Here is a 15,721-nt window from a genome sequence, read left to right on the forward strand (position 1 = left end):
TCTGATGAGACTTGCTTGAAGAGTGGCTACTCATTTTATGTACATATTTTAGCTTTTAACCATCCTTTTAGATTTTAACCAGTAAATTTCACAAAGAAAGGTGTGATCCTATAGGCGTGAAGAACTATGTGCACAAAGTCAAAAAACAACAAGTTCTCAATACTAGAATCATAATAGCTGCTTCTTACTGGCAAATTACATCTGCCTAGCAACAGCAGTGAATTGTAAAAGTAAAATATAGCACGTTAATATGATGTTTATGTTTCCACCATATCGAACATCTTCATTAACACTTTTTCACTGTGTGTATCCAAAGGAAAAAAGCAATTAGAAGATTTCAGATTTTATGTTAGAGCAGGGAGTATTTGATCAATGGTTTTATTCATCGAATAATGGAGATTTATCTTAGCACAAACAATTTAAGAATTTTATGTTAAATTCAGTTCATATTTTATCTAAAAATAGTAATTAGACATTTATGTTTTGTTTCAAAAGGTATTTAAAAGTTTTTTTTTGTCGTTGTTTTTTTTAACTAAAAATGCAAATTGAACAAGATATTGCATTCAAACCATTTTCTCTGTTTTTCATTTCAAATGTAAATCTGGGAAAATGTTTTGTTCTAAATGTACAGTTCGGCCAGCAAAGTGAAAAAAAATCAATTATTCACACAACTCTATTTACTAATACTCTGTGTGGAGGAGTAGATTGGATGACTAATCTTGTTTGTTCCCACATGCCGCCTCCACTTGCTTATATATCTGCTGAGAAATTGCAACCTCGAGCTTCCAAAGTCTCACAGGTTTTGATTGGACTGTCTTATAGTAGCAGTATGGACTATGTAGAGAATGTGGCTGTACTAAAATGAATGCATGCTTTTCTCACATGCTGTAAATACTGTTAGAAAGGGGGGTTTCCATAGTAATGAAGATGAGCATTTAGAAAGACACATCACTATTTCTGAGGAAAAGCATAAATTTGACTTGTATAAGTCTCTTTAGTTTTGTTGAAAACCAGTTTCCTCCACAAATATTTATCATAATTAAATATTATGAATGCATATAAAATGTAGCGATTTTTGAGGGGATGAAAATTCCTATTTACGCAATGTCTTCACAAGTTCACACAGACATGAACATTGTATTGCAAGAAAAAACAAACAAACAAACAAAAAGGAACAAAGAAATCCAGCAGTACCTCAGGAGCATGGGAACAGATTTGAGGTAAATGTTTGGGAGGTAATATAGTGCACCAGCTCAGTGAAACACCAAACAGACAGAGTAACTAAATAGTAACACAAATGTGAAGGCTATATAGAATTGTTCAAATTAATTAATAAACTTTACGAAATATAAAATAGGTATTAGAGATCCAGATGTGATCTATATGGCAAATTGGTCTATGACAGATTTTGACTCTTATTTTATTCTGTTTCCACTCTTGGCCACTGCTGTATTCTCAAAGACATAGTCCTTATATCAGATCCTATATTCCCGTTTTACGTGCATCATAGAAACTATGTTTCATAAAGTGAAGCAATAAAATACAATTGACTGCTCAGTATAGTATCATAAAGCCTAGATAGCTGTAAGACCTAACAAAGATCTTGAGATGTCATAACTTTAGTTGTTTACCCAAAAATAGTCCCTCTGAGGACACATTTAATCTTTATACCTTATTTTTTGCCTGTCATGAAAAGGCTTGAAAATTATCTAAACCTAGGGAACTGGTGTATACGCCCCTGTAGAAATGAACCACAAAGGAGACTTGCCAAAGTGGCTTTGTAGGAGCTCAGAACAGCAGGACATTTTTTACGTATTTTTTCAGGTAAGTGCTTGATAGTTGCTTGTTATCCACTGGCAGGTACACAGCGCATCAGCAGATGAAACTGTTCAAGAGGTTCACTGTTTATTTAAGGTAGGTACCCTCAGTAAGGAAGGCATTAAAAAGCTAAACCATTAACAACTAACTGAAGTACAGTTAACTCCTGAGCCAAAATAAACCCATTATACTTCTTAACACCCAGTACACATAACATGGGTAATCATATGAATGTTTGTAGGCTTAGCAATCCTGATCACTAAAGACTGCATGTCTATATTACCATTATTATATTACCATATTCGAGCTGTGGTAAAAAGTGTTTTCAGTCATATTAAGCAATTGTAGCTACATGCACAGAAGAGAAAATGCATGCTAATACTCTATTTTCTTTTTTTATTCCTCAGACTATACAGTATGTTAAATAGTCTCCAGACACTGCTTTTTCACCAACTTTTCTACTGAACAGACAAGTATGATATCAAATTGTCCTGGAAAAGTCATTCCTATATTTTTACAGACTAAGCAAAAAGCCCAAAGGTAGGACAGAGTAGACTTACAAATGCAGGTCCCTGTACCCTTTCCACTCTGCCAGTGTATTTTTATACAAGAATAAAAACATGTATAAAAACAAGAAGATACACATGAAGAAACAAAATACTCTGGAAAATTAGATCAGCAGGGAAGATAAGAAAGAAGGACTCAGAGAGGCAAAAAGGTGAAGACATGTTCCTGGATTATGTTGCAGGTCTTTGTCCATGCCAGGACTGATGAGTTCTAATTATTGAACTACCTCTCTTTCTTCCTTTTCAGTTTTAAAGCCATTAATATTAGGAAGGTGTCCCACAGTTATCAGATGAGTCTCTGCTAGGTCTCATCTTCATGAGACCTAATTTTCCAGTCTTGGAGATACTTTTGGACAGCTGCTACTTCTCTAAAATTCATCTTTTTATGAAACTATATCTTCCTTTGCTACCCAAGAGTAATATTAATATTTTTCTCCTGGATATATTGCCTTGGATATATCTCTGTCTTTAACCATGAGTGTCCTAGTCAGGCACAAATTTTTCCACATGACCTCAAAGTCCATAGTTTCATGAGCCACTGTTTTTCAAATGACACCTTATACCTCTGAAAAAAAAGTTAATTTCCAGCACTCATTTTCAGGTCTGGAATGTCCCAAAATAACAGGCTTTAAAACCATGACAAGTTTATGCCCAAAGAAGTACGGATTAGCATGTCATTTTTTACAGCTCCCTCTGAGCCCTGCCTTGGTGGGCTCATTGTAACTAGTGCACCTGGCCTTCCCAGCAAGGGGAAATGAAAATAAGTCTCTAAAAATACAAATCTACATAATTCCTTTTAAAAGATTTTTTTTTTCCTGGATTGGAAGTGATGTATCTGGACTTTACAATGGCATGTTGTTGAAAAAAGCTTTTACAAACCTGTGTTTGGGACAAACTAAACAAATATGCATACCTTCATTGCAGAGAAAAAACTTCCTTTCATTCTTCCATATTCCCCATTTGCAATATTTGGCAAATATTTACTTAAAAATTTTAATCCCTAAATATACATTGGGACATAACATGTCTGCACTTAAACTTTAATCCCCACTGAAATCACTGCAGGAACATAAGGACCTTGAAAAATTATTGTCCTTATTCTGCAAAAGAGACTGGGCAATGTTTTACTGGAATCCATGAAGATATGACTGTTGAGACCAAAGACTGTCAGGGATTTTATGAGGCACAACTATGAAAAGTAGATGAACAAAGAAGAGGAGCAAACATGAAAACGGGGAAATAGGAGGAAAACTAGGAGAGAGCTTATAGAACAGAACATAAAAAAACATGGCTAAATAGGAAAACTACAGAAAAGTGGATAAGAAAAGGATAATGATGGTGTTCGAGACAGTGAAAATATCCTTGCCTCAGGAGTTTCATAGATGAACAAAATAATTTTCCCAGTTGCCTACTGAGTCCTATGCAATAACACAACATTTTCACAACAATACACTTCAGGATGCAGTAAAAATTAACGTTCAGCTCTGCTTAAATATATGAAATAGAGGGCTGGGAGCATGGGAAGAACTGAATGCCACTGGACCCAATGAGCTATTCCTTTATTGCCTTTGGTATTCAGATGACATTTATTCTTACCCTTTTTTTTAAAATCTTGTGGGAATCACTGAATTATATATGCACATATATATCCAGTACAGAGAGCTGAAAAGTACAGTTTGCCTTCAGGGCCTGCAATTAGGGATTTGCTAAGTCAGCTATATGCTGAGAGGGAATCAAGGAAATCTCCATTAGAATGCCATTAGGACCTGCAGAAAATCTCTGTGTTTCTTAGACCCTTTGCTCCATATACACTCTATTATACTCCAGAAAATTTTCATATTTTAGGAGAAACACTCCTCCTTAACGAATATTATCACAAGTTCTAATAGGTTTGTTTAGATCAACATAAATGCCCTTTGTTCATCCTACCTAGTATGGCCAGAACTGGACAGTCATCTGATGGGTCTGGCAGCCTTCCCTATTGGCTTGTTGAGCCTTTGGCAAGAGTCGGTTGAGCACAGTTCAACAAAACTGCTGAAAAAAAAAATTGACAATATCGATTTAAAAAAAAAAAATGCCAGTCAATTCAACACCAATGCTCATGTTAGATTGGCCTGGTTTGCTCTCTGACCTTCAAGTAGAACGGTTTGTACATAAACAGCTGATTCATTTAATCTCTACATGTTTGTTGTGTGAATATTTATACAAAAGGTATAAAGGGAGCAATAGAACAGGAAGAAAAGAACCGAACTTGATCATTTCTTGAGAGTTTTTATAGTGATATTCTTGGTAATTGTAATCAGCACTTGGTTTTATTTCACATTAAGGCCTAGGAACCAATACAAAAGGTTGAAATTGCTGCCATAAACTATAAAATCAGTTTTTCTTTAACTTGTAAAATAAATTTGCAAAATGTTTCATGAAATCTTTTACTCATATGGAAATTTTGTCAGCACAAATGTGTGGTGTGACGTCCATGTGTGGTTATATGCTTGCAAAACCACATATGGACATGTATTCTATGTACATGTTATATCTGCATAAGCGAGAATTCTCACGTGATTAGAAAGGGTTTGGCTAACTGAGACTGGTAAGGGTACTGACTGACCTGAGACCCCAGTTCTTTTTTTCCTTGATACAACAGAGCTTTGTAGAATAAACTGCAGGGGCTACAGATCCTTCCTGTTTGAGGAATCTAGTGTGGGAGGAAGTGTTCTGACATTGATAGGAACAATTATTTTTCACAGCATTATGTAAATCCATCTATGAGGAAGCATGCCACTAGTTAGGAATAAACCAAAACACATGAAAATCACTCGGCATAGTCTAGGAGGAAATCACATCTTCCATCAATCCAGCAAGTTTAGCATGGGGAGAGGAACAGTACCTCCAAACCCTGTAACTTCAATAGATCTTAGGAAAGATAGTGAATAAAGGAGTCAGCATTTCCTGTTCACCCACCAAACTTTCCTTTTAGGGTGAATCTATTGCTTAATATATAATGTATATAGTGAAATCTGCTGAGATTATCTTCAACCATTCTCTTATGTACCTGCCAAGGTCTTTAAGAATCTGGAGGTTTGTGGATAGACAATGAATTTCATGTATATTGTATAACAGACTTGAGCCATTCACCTGAATTCAGTAAAATGTATGAAACTGTGAAGCTGGGAGCTGTCTTACGTGAGTGGTGGCAGAGCAAAGATCTGCATCTTGAAGAAAGTTTGGCTCAAGAAATAGAGTGTATCAAGAGATCAAACATCCTTACAAAGAAGTAAGAAATCAGGCATTTTTACATTTCTTTTTCCAAATTTCCCAAATGCACTATACTACTCAGACTAACGGCTTGTAAAGTTTCCCCTTAAAAAAACAAAGCAGTTTTGAGATGTAGCAGTATAAAATAGTGTCTGAAACCAATACATTCCATTTTTATACTTTCATAACTTAGAGACAATTAAACTGACTTTTTTCTCCTAACCTAATAAAAAAAATAAAAGTAAAAATCTTGTCTCAGCTTAAGATCTTTGCCTGCCAAATGCAAATCAGATTTTTTTTTTTAGGATTGAATTATGGATCCATGAAAACAGGACATATAACAGAAACCCTCACAGATCTATAACTACAGAAGTAGTGCTAAAGAGGTACTGGCTGGAATATAAAACATCATCAGCTAACTTACCTCTTCATTCTTGTCTCCTGCTAAGTGTTTGGTTACTGTAAATGCTTTAGATTTTGCATAATTTATGTAAATTATTAAACACCTGTTCTCTTCCCATAAAAGAAGGAGATAGAACAATCTCCCCTGTTTAATTGATTCTTGGCTTGAGCTGTCATTATTTTCTCGGCAACTACAAAGAAACTGTGGTTCCCTAACGGTCAGGTTTTGTTGGCAAAACACAGATGTTCAGAATCTACCATTCTTTTTGGTAATACTGTTGAGAAAATGTCATTAAAACACAATTAGTAAGTCAGTGGTGAAAAACAATGATAGATAAGTGCTCACCATTTGCATTCCCCTTACTTGTACGTGTATACGCAGATGCAGATGGAACTGGATGATGAAGCTTGGTTGTTGTGTCCCACCTATCAGAGTTTTCTGATGCAGCTACCAGTAAATTTTTTTAATACGTCTCTGCCATAAGCTGGTATCTGCTTTATTTTTCCATAAGGACAATGCTTTTGGAAAAGAGCCAAGGAGAAGAGAAACCCTCAAGAGAAGGCAAATTGGCTGCACTTGTCAGTTGGAGGCCATGCTATTAGTTAAGAAAGAGCATGGCAAGTTTCATATACAACTATGCCCATTCTTTGTCAGTGAGAGAAATTTTGATTTTGTTTGTATCACTTTGCAAACTGGAGTAGTTGTATGCACTCTGCACAAAGCCGACCTTGAGTGCCCCTTTCTCAGACGCACATGGCTACTATTTGCCACATTGCACTTCCAACTAAACCCCTTTCTTTCATTGCGTTCAGCAACAGCACAGAGATGAGCTGAAAAGACGAAAAACATGACCTGCAGCCAAATTGCCCTTGATGGAACCTCAGCACATGGGGCACTGTTGTTTCATGCACTCTCTGTGGAGCTGGCATAGCGCTTGCAGTGGACTTCCTGTAACTGTAATGTACAAAATGCACAAAACACACGTAGCTTATTGGTTCAAGAGGAATTAGATACATTCACCTTTTAAGAATTATGTTAATCATCTTTACAAGCTTTTTGCTTTGCATTTTCACAAGGATGATCTCTATTTCTCAATTATTCCTCCAGTTTGTTCTTGTTTTTATTTCTGTATACTGACAATGGTTATGTTCAATTTTCTAAATTTTCCCTAAGATGTGATATGTTATAACTTGGCTAATAGGAAAATAATGAAGGTTCAAATTAAATTATATTTTCATTACGTTTGCAAAAAATGTGTGTGTGTGTGTATGCACACATTGGGGTGTTGATGTTTGGGTTTTTGTTGGTGGTGTTTTTTTGTTGTTTTTTTTTAAGTTTGAAGATTTGAACCAGCTTGTAAATGTCTGACCATTTGTTGATTCTGGCCTCCCACGCTGTTAAGTACTCTGTGGGAATCCACAATCTGGAGTTCAGCTGAAAAGGAGTAATTTTCATACCCATACATTGCACTTGTCTGACAAACAGAAATCAGACTGAATGCACTGCACTCAGTGAGTGGAAGAACAGAGATTCAGTGTGGTGATGAAGGCTGGCACATGTTCATAGGGTCAGTTCTTAGAATTAACCTAACGTGGAGGAGAACTTGCCAGACTTTATGCTGAATACAGGGGGTGAGAGAAGAATAATGTGAGCTTTAATAAAGTTTGATTCTTCTCTGTCTGAAATGGACTGAACAAAGGAAAGGGAAGGAGATTAAAATGAAATACAAACCACCATATTTCTTGAAGTGAGCCAAATTTAAATTTTCAATTGTTGTCACTTCTGTCATTTCATGGCCACTTCTTAATTTCCCGAGTCCAGACGGGACTAGAAAAATAATCTCAAAATTGTGAGAAAATCCTTAGAATTCAAATTTAGCTTGCAGTAGATATCTGATTATATATTTTTTTCATTTTAGGCAGAGAACAGAGTCCTGATTTCCTAGTGTTACACAGTATTCATTCTTATGGACACTAGGTTGTCTTCCTACAACTGTTTTTACTAGTCCCTGTGCCCTTAGCACAGAGCCTAACGCAGGAGTTTGGGTCTTCCACTCCTTGTACAGCATACAGAATATGCTCAGATCTCAGCATAAATGTGTACATTCTTTAAAATTTTTCCCCAAGTCAGCTGATTGCCTTCAATTTGAGAGTAATCCCCTTCCCTGCAACATTACTAGTGTCTTTAATATGGAATGAGCCCAAAAGCTCAAAGACATGCTCTCTACTTCTATAAACATCCATGGATGAACACAATTTTTCCTATTCTTGTTTTTAAAAGGATTCTCTAAGTGTTATTCGAGCAATGATGGAGCCTCACTTCTAGCTAGCATTAATGATCAGATTTTAATGTACTTGAGATAGTAAGAATATATTAAATATATCCCAATAATCATTAAATATAGTAAACAAAAATACGGAACATCAGAAAAGGCTCATGACATAAAAAAATCTCATATATAACATTTTATAGCACATAAAATAAAAAAAATAAGATATTCAACACATATAAAAGCATAAAAGTAATTCTTTTGTTGCAAAAACAAAGGTAATAGGTAAAATTAAGGACTCATTTTGGAGCAAATTTTCTCTCCCATCATGGTGAAAAAATCTCTTTGCTTTCACTAAATGACTGGTATTTTCTCCGTGCAACTCCACTCTATGTGATTTTATTGATGACTTTTGCCAGGCTCAGAAGAGGAGGGAGATAAAGGCCCTTGCTGGTATCCCCAGTATACAAATAATGCTCCTGGCTAGTTGCCTCTAGCATCAAATTGCACCTAAAAGGACATTGCCAAAGCAACACCTTTTCTCCTGTCTAGCCCACAGGAAGCAACCTGAAAATTAAATATGTGCTAAGCAAGCTATATTGTTTAATGTAATGAAAGTTATCTTTCTATATACCTGAGTGGCATGGGTGATATTATTTCTTGGTAGGCAGAAACATGCCTACTTTTTCCAATGAATTTTTCAGGTTCAGAGAAGTCTTTAGTTTGAGATTGTAGAGGACATGCTCTGGAAAAATATATATCAATCACTTTTCCTCACACTGAAACAATCTTGACTGTTATACAGCAACTGTTTATCAGGGCACAACAATATTCTCTGACTGAAGGAAATATTTATGCAGATCTCTTTAGAAACAGATGACACATACATGTAGCCATGTCCATGTGTGTGTGCACAAACATGTGACAACTCTGCAGGTGATCTTAACAGAATCTTTTTAACACACAGACTTCAAATCAGAACCTCTCTGGTTCTCCCAGCTACACTATAAGTATACAAAGAGCTAGCAATTTAGCACAGTATGTCTTGTAATTAGTTTAATCGTTGTCAGCATGTAACTATAAACCAAATAACAATTAGTCATCTTAGTATACCTGTGGTATTTTTCTTAGTTGCCCTCCAAGTTAAGTTTTCTATGGAAGTACACTGAGGTCCCTGTGAGATGCAGGAAGGCAACCTTCCACATTCATTAAGACGTGCAAATAGAGGGAACTACCGGGTGCATATTATCAAAAAGCAGGTCTGGCATCATTTACAAATCAGCAAAAAATGAAGGATTAAGACATTTAGAAGAGCAACTCTGAACATGTTTGACAGCAGTGAGTGAGAGAGATAAGGCTGACTGCAGCATTTGCATCTGGGTATCTGAGGTTGGAGCAGCTCCAGAGCTCAGGGGTCTTCTGATCCAAGGATCTGGTTCAGATCCTTCACCATTATTAAGTGGTTGAAAGTAATTTTAATATTCAGTTAGATTCCCTGTGTAGAATAGCAAGTGCTTGAAAAGGTGAGAGATTGAATCATCTTCTTATACTAACGTAACATGCAATTGGAAGTACTTGCCATTCATTTCCAAACTGAGACCGTCTCCTCAGATACCCTGTCACATCTTCCTTTTTCTCAGGGTAATACAAGATTAACATTCTGCTAAGGTAAACAATGTAAAGAGATTTTCCAAAAGAGAATTTGACCCAGAGTAGTGGCAGCCCTTGCTAGCATTGCCAATAACACCCAGGCACAACACAGGTCTTCAGATGTGAGAACACGTCCCAGCCACAGCAGCCCAGTGAGCTGCCCTGGAAGGGCTCAGCAACCCCTGACACCTCTGGGAAGCTCAGCCAAGCAGTGGAAGTGGTGTCAGTGCTTGAAAAACGGCACAGCTGTCTTTCAAGGGGGAAGGGAGCTGGAAAAAAGCTGCAAATAGAATAACTATTCAGGATAGATTGATAGGGAGGGAAGGTCACAGAATGGTTATTAAGAATGGAAGTGGTAACAGCAGCAGCAGAAGCAATTTTACCTGACCAGAACAGATCCAAAAATTGGCCTCTATTTGTACTAGCCCTAGAAATTCTCTTTATCGCCTCCTCATTTGATGGGCACAAGTTAGGAAAAAATGGATCTCCCCAGAGACAAAGTGTTCCTCCTCCTCCAGCAAAGGGAAAGAATTATGTTTGATTTTGCTGTGGTGCAATAATGCTTAAAAGGATCCGTTTAGGTGGAAAAAAGTCAGTCCCAGTCATTTGTGATTTATGCAGAGAAAGCACAATGCCAGCATTTCCAGATGTTCAGAAGCCTGCTGGAAAACAAAACACATTTCCAAAAATTCCTGGGGCTAGAAGTGCAAATCTCATTTGCACTCATGAGATCTTACATAAACAGTAGCTTGGTGCCACCACAGAGTTACTCGTAAGCATTCACCTAAGTGGAGAAGATTGCAAACCTGGTTGTCTATATGGTTCTTCAAGCTTTGTAAACCTACAGATCCAATACACAGCCTGTGGAGGCAAGCTGTAGTTCCCACACTGCTCTAAATCTGCTTGGCACTACTTAATCTCCAATTCAGCTATTCCCCAATTCTGATGTTCCCACTTACCCACTAAGGATGTGTCCCTGTTCATCAATGAACAGAAATTCCTTGGGCTCATCTGTGCTGCAGGGTATATTTTCAGCCTCCCATGTGCTCCCCCTTTTCCATCTGCAGGGAACTTTGCCTGCTACCTGCCCTCTGACTCATTCAAAGGAAACTGCACTTTGGTGCCTGATGTTTTTCACACAAAATCAGCTTGACACTACAAATGTGGGACTTGAGATGCCAGTGTGACTCTGGATTGATTTTAAAACACTACTATATGAATTCAGACTTCTGAGTGAATATATTCACTGGGCAGAGATCTTTCTCTGAGTATGCATAAATGTGCACTCACACATGCACGTTCAAGCCTGTATTGACCCTTGAAGTCAAAATAAGGAACACAGAGCACCTACTGCTGAAACCACAAAGTGAAATTTAGCTTAAGGTAGTGTTTATGTAATCTCTTGCAGTCAGGCCATGTGTTTAGGCCCACTTGGAGGCCCAAGTTTGAAAAAATTGTCACCAATGTATTTTTGCTTTCATGCTGTCATCGTTATTCTAAAATATTTAGATGCATATTTAAATGTATTGTCACTGGGCAGGGACAGAACAGGAATACTTAAGTGATTTGAAGGTTATTAGAAGCACTGTTAGAAGCTGGAGAAATGACAGGACTATGCATAATCACCCCCTTGCAAGAAGCCATTTGATTTTGTGGTATGAAAACTACAAATAGTGTTTGTGAACAAGACATCCTCAAATCTGGCACAAGAATATGTTCATTATTTCTTGGAAGTAAGACCCCATTATGAGTGATGATGTGTCAAAAGTCACAAAAATGTTGAAATTCTACTTCAACTGAAAAAAAAAAATAGTGCTCAATGAGTCTGTATGAAATATATTAAATCCAGGCTAGAATAGTATTTCTGTCTCCATTAGCAACAAGCACCCAAGAGGATGCAGTGACTGACTTAAAGAAAAGATTGTTTGTGATATGAATGACAATTTCCCGGAGACAAACCAAAGTGGTAGCACAAATATTCAGTCTGAGCCTCCTCCCCAGTTTTCAGTTCAAGTGGTGTTTCAAACCATTGAGGCAAGCATGGCCAGCCAATCATCTTCATATTATTTATTACTCTATTTTCACATATAGAACCTTTGGGTTAGCTATTAACAGTGATTCAGTAGCACTGCGGGTTATAAATGTGTGAGGGAAAGTTTACTCCAGAGACCTCACTTTACCAGCAGTTCCTCCACATTTTTTTCTCCTCTCTAGTAACTGTCCCACCTGTGATCCTTTTCAATATATTTGTCTCTTTAATGAAATTTTACACAGTTGTCTGACAATTCAGGTTATCTAAGGATTTATTTTCAATGAACACTCATTTGAAAGGGTGCAGGTTATTTAAGAAATAAAAATATAGTGCTCTTGGGGAAAAGAAAACATAGAAGTGAAGTTTCCAGATATGATAATGCTATTACTTAAAAGAGCAGCATAAGAAATCAAAAGTTTCACCATACATAAAGATAATTGATTTCCTGTTCTTTTACATATATGTGTGCATATATATATATATATATGCACATGAATTACTTTTCACAGTGTTGAAGTTCACTAACATAGCTATAGGTCACTTGAATAAGTAAACAGTCCTTCTAATAACTCTCTTGAGGGATTAAAACCTCTGCTTCATTTAGGACTAAGCAATTTTCACATACTTTTTAAGCTAGTTTTAAAAGTGCTTATCTGCTTGTATCAGAAAGCAGTCACAGTATTAATAAAGGATGTATACAACTCTAGTTTATTTGTTCATTTATGTTCAATGCATACACGTTAAATAACTTCATTGATTTCCGCTCCTCATTTCTGTTTCCTCATTTCAGTTTAGTTTTATAGCCACAGCAAATTACATTCTCAGTTCGAAGTCAGAGTTTCTTTTCCTTCTTTCCCCTGATTCTTTTCCCTTAGGTTTCCAAAAGCTTGATTGTGATTTTGCAGATAAGTGTTCCTAACATGTAAGTCTCTATTAACACAAGTTTAGAAACAGAAAGTAAAAACTTTTTGTGAAAAGGTGCGCTATACATATGAACAGAATTTATTTTATTTGGTAGGAAAAATAAAAAACCCACACAGATTGCAACTAGCTAATATTTTGATGCATAACTGTGATAATGACATTTGCTTCTATAAATTGGAGGCAAAGAGTGGGAATTTCCATTTTCATATCAGCAATCTTTCACGTTTGAAAGTCCACATAAGATAACGGAGTCAGTTCTCCAGAGTGAGCAAAGTAAATTACAAGCGAAGACTCCAAAACTGGACTTAACAACAACCCTATAGTCACAGAGTAGCACTGAGGGGTGTCCTCCAAGGTACTTAACTTTTGGCATAGATGTGCGTATAGCAAAGGAACAGGGCTTTTGTCTAATCCATAGCATATATTTTATTTGCAGCTGATCCCTTTACTCCCTGTAATAGGGGCTAATACTTCACACCTGACAGACCCTGACAAAGGCCTAGGGACCACGCGGTGTGCAGGCTTAGCCCCTTCCATTGTGGTCTGAAAAGGCCCTGGAAATCCAGCGTTTTCACATTAAGCTTTCACAAGGGAATCCACCCCGAAAAACAGGGGGAGTTCTCAGTCTCCTTTCCCCTATCCACAGCTAGACCTAAAACTGCTGTTGCCCCAGGACTCTGCATCTTGAGATCTCCTCCACGGGTCCCTTTTATCAAACTAGGTTGAAATGGGCCCCCTTACAAGCTTGCAGCAACCGGGAACCTGAGCCAGAGGAGGAAGGCAGTTAGTTATTAGCAACTTCTTCCAAGGGAGCCTAAAGGGGATTGTCCACGAGTGTTTGAATATCGAGCTATCAATTCACCGCAGTTCTAGCTAGAAGGGGGGGAAAAATCTAGTAAATGACTAACACATGTGCACAGAGCAGGACCTTAGCTCTAGATGTACTAATAACTGTGACTTTTTGTACAATTTTTTTGGAAGAGGTCAGAGGCATTTAACAAACAAGGTACTACCAGGCTTCCTGTTACTTGTAATTACAAGAATGGGCAATCTTTCATTTTAATAGGTCACATACTTTTTTTTTTTTCCCCTGTTAGCATTTCTTATAAGCAGAAAACAGTGTAAAGTTTGAAAAAAAAAAAAAAGAAAAAAAAAAGAAAAGAAAAGGAAACCATCGCCATTTAAAACTTTTAGACTAAACATTAACACTGCTGGCATGCTAACAGAAACTGGGACAAATCCTGCCCTAACTCCAAGAGTGCAAAGGGCCAGCTAGCAGCAGCATGGTGCATAACAAATGAGCTGTCTGGAAAAGGTAGGAAAAAGCAGGAAAAGAGGAGTCATTGCAGGGATGGAATACAGTTCAAAGAAGACTCATTGTACAGGGTTGTCTGAAAACATTGCAGGTATGCATAGCTATTACTGCTCTCCCCAAGCACATCTAGGGGCAACAGTGACACAGGAAAAAAATACTATTAGTCAGCTGGAGTAGTCTTTTTTGGGAAGCTTTACTATGGTCTACTGGCTGTCAGAGCTAATCCTTCCTTACTTTCTCCACGGATCTTTTTAAGCTAAGCAATGAGCAAGTGATCTGGTATTTTAATTGTGTGTATCTCTAGATGTCAACTGAATGTGCATTTTAAGACGTACATTGAGACACAGAGAAAGACATCAAATTTACAAGAAAAAAAAAAGTCTAATTTTTATTCAAGTGATGATGTGGTCTACAGAAAAAGGAATACTAAGAGAATAGCTGATGATCAGCACAGTCCTTCCTTTGTAATTACCACAGAAATACTGGTGATGGATGCTTCAGATCACACTGAAGGTCTTAAGTTCTTGCTTTTATTAAGACACACTGATTGCTATTATTACTGCAATATATACATATAGCTTTGTTACAGTCATTTTTCACCACACATCAGCACCTAATCCCTCCAATTGATTATGCTGAAAAACAGGGAGAAAACAAAACTACCAACACAGTAATAGTTATACATTAAACCAAACAGGATTCTGTTATCATAATGTTCTGTACTTACGGCACAAACTGGTAGAGAAAGTATTTTTCAAAAAATTGCACTTCTAAAATCAAACATTGCTTAGAACTAGTACTGAAACTGTTGTGAGAAGACTTGCTGCTGCTGTAAATAACTTCTAAAAATATTTACACTTTATTAGTAAGCCCTTAACTATACATTTAAAAAATGTTAACATTAAACTCCTCATCTCAGGGGAATTGAATATGCCATGGCATTACTGGAGGGTTCTGGATGGAGCCCTTCATTCTCACACTCCCCTAAATCTGCAGCCAACTGGCCCCGACCAAAGCCACCACCTGACAGCCCTGCAAAGAGGTGTTCCCATCAAGCACAAGCACAACCACAAGACAAATTAGCACTCTGGTTTTCTGCATATTTAGGATATTAAGAGACTGAAACATTATCCTGTTAAAGAAGAACCCCCTGTTCCCCACCCAAGCGTGTTCCAGGACCCCAACCTGTGAGCATTCATCCTCCCTAAAACTGCAACTGCTAGGCCAGTGGCTGCAGGTTTTTGCTCCCAGCTGACTTCCATGGCTGATCCTCAGCCCTGCAGGGAGGCTGCAGCCTCCTCAGCTTGTCCAGGCCATATAATCAGGTTTTGAGGCACAGCAAATCTTCCAGAGGCCAGTTTATCTATCAGACTTCTGGTGGTTTGAGTGTGGATAGAGAGGGAGCTGTCTCATGATCACCCCAGAAGCAGGGTTTGGTAGTGCTGTGCTTGTAGGGTCACTTAATCTCATCTCCTATAATGGTGGGTTA

General features: G+C 37.5%; 1 long non-coding RNA gene across 1 annotated transcript in view; it reads right to left on the bottom strand.

Moving 5' to 3' along the window:
- LOC308198804 overlaps positions 1–15,721 on the bottom strand; it is a 94,206-nt gene that overhangs the window by 16,311 nt on the left and 62,174 nt on the right. Inside the window, exon 2 of the long non-coding RNA XR_013954209.1 lies at positions 4,314–4,418. This is a non-coding gene — a long non-coding RNA (uncharacterized lncRNA). The remainder of the gene's footprint in view (positions 1–4,313; positions 4,419–15,721) is intronic.

The sequence above is a fragment of the Anser brachyrhynchus genome (assembly GCF_964034855.1).
Source record: "Anser brachyrhynchus genome assembly, chromosome: 8".
Lineage (NCBI taxonomy): Eukaryota > Metazoa > Chordata > Aves > Anseriformes > Anatidae > Anser > Anser brachyrhynchus.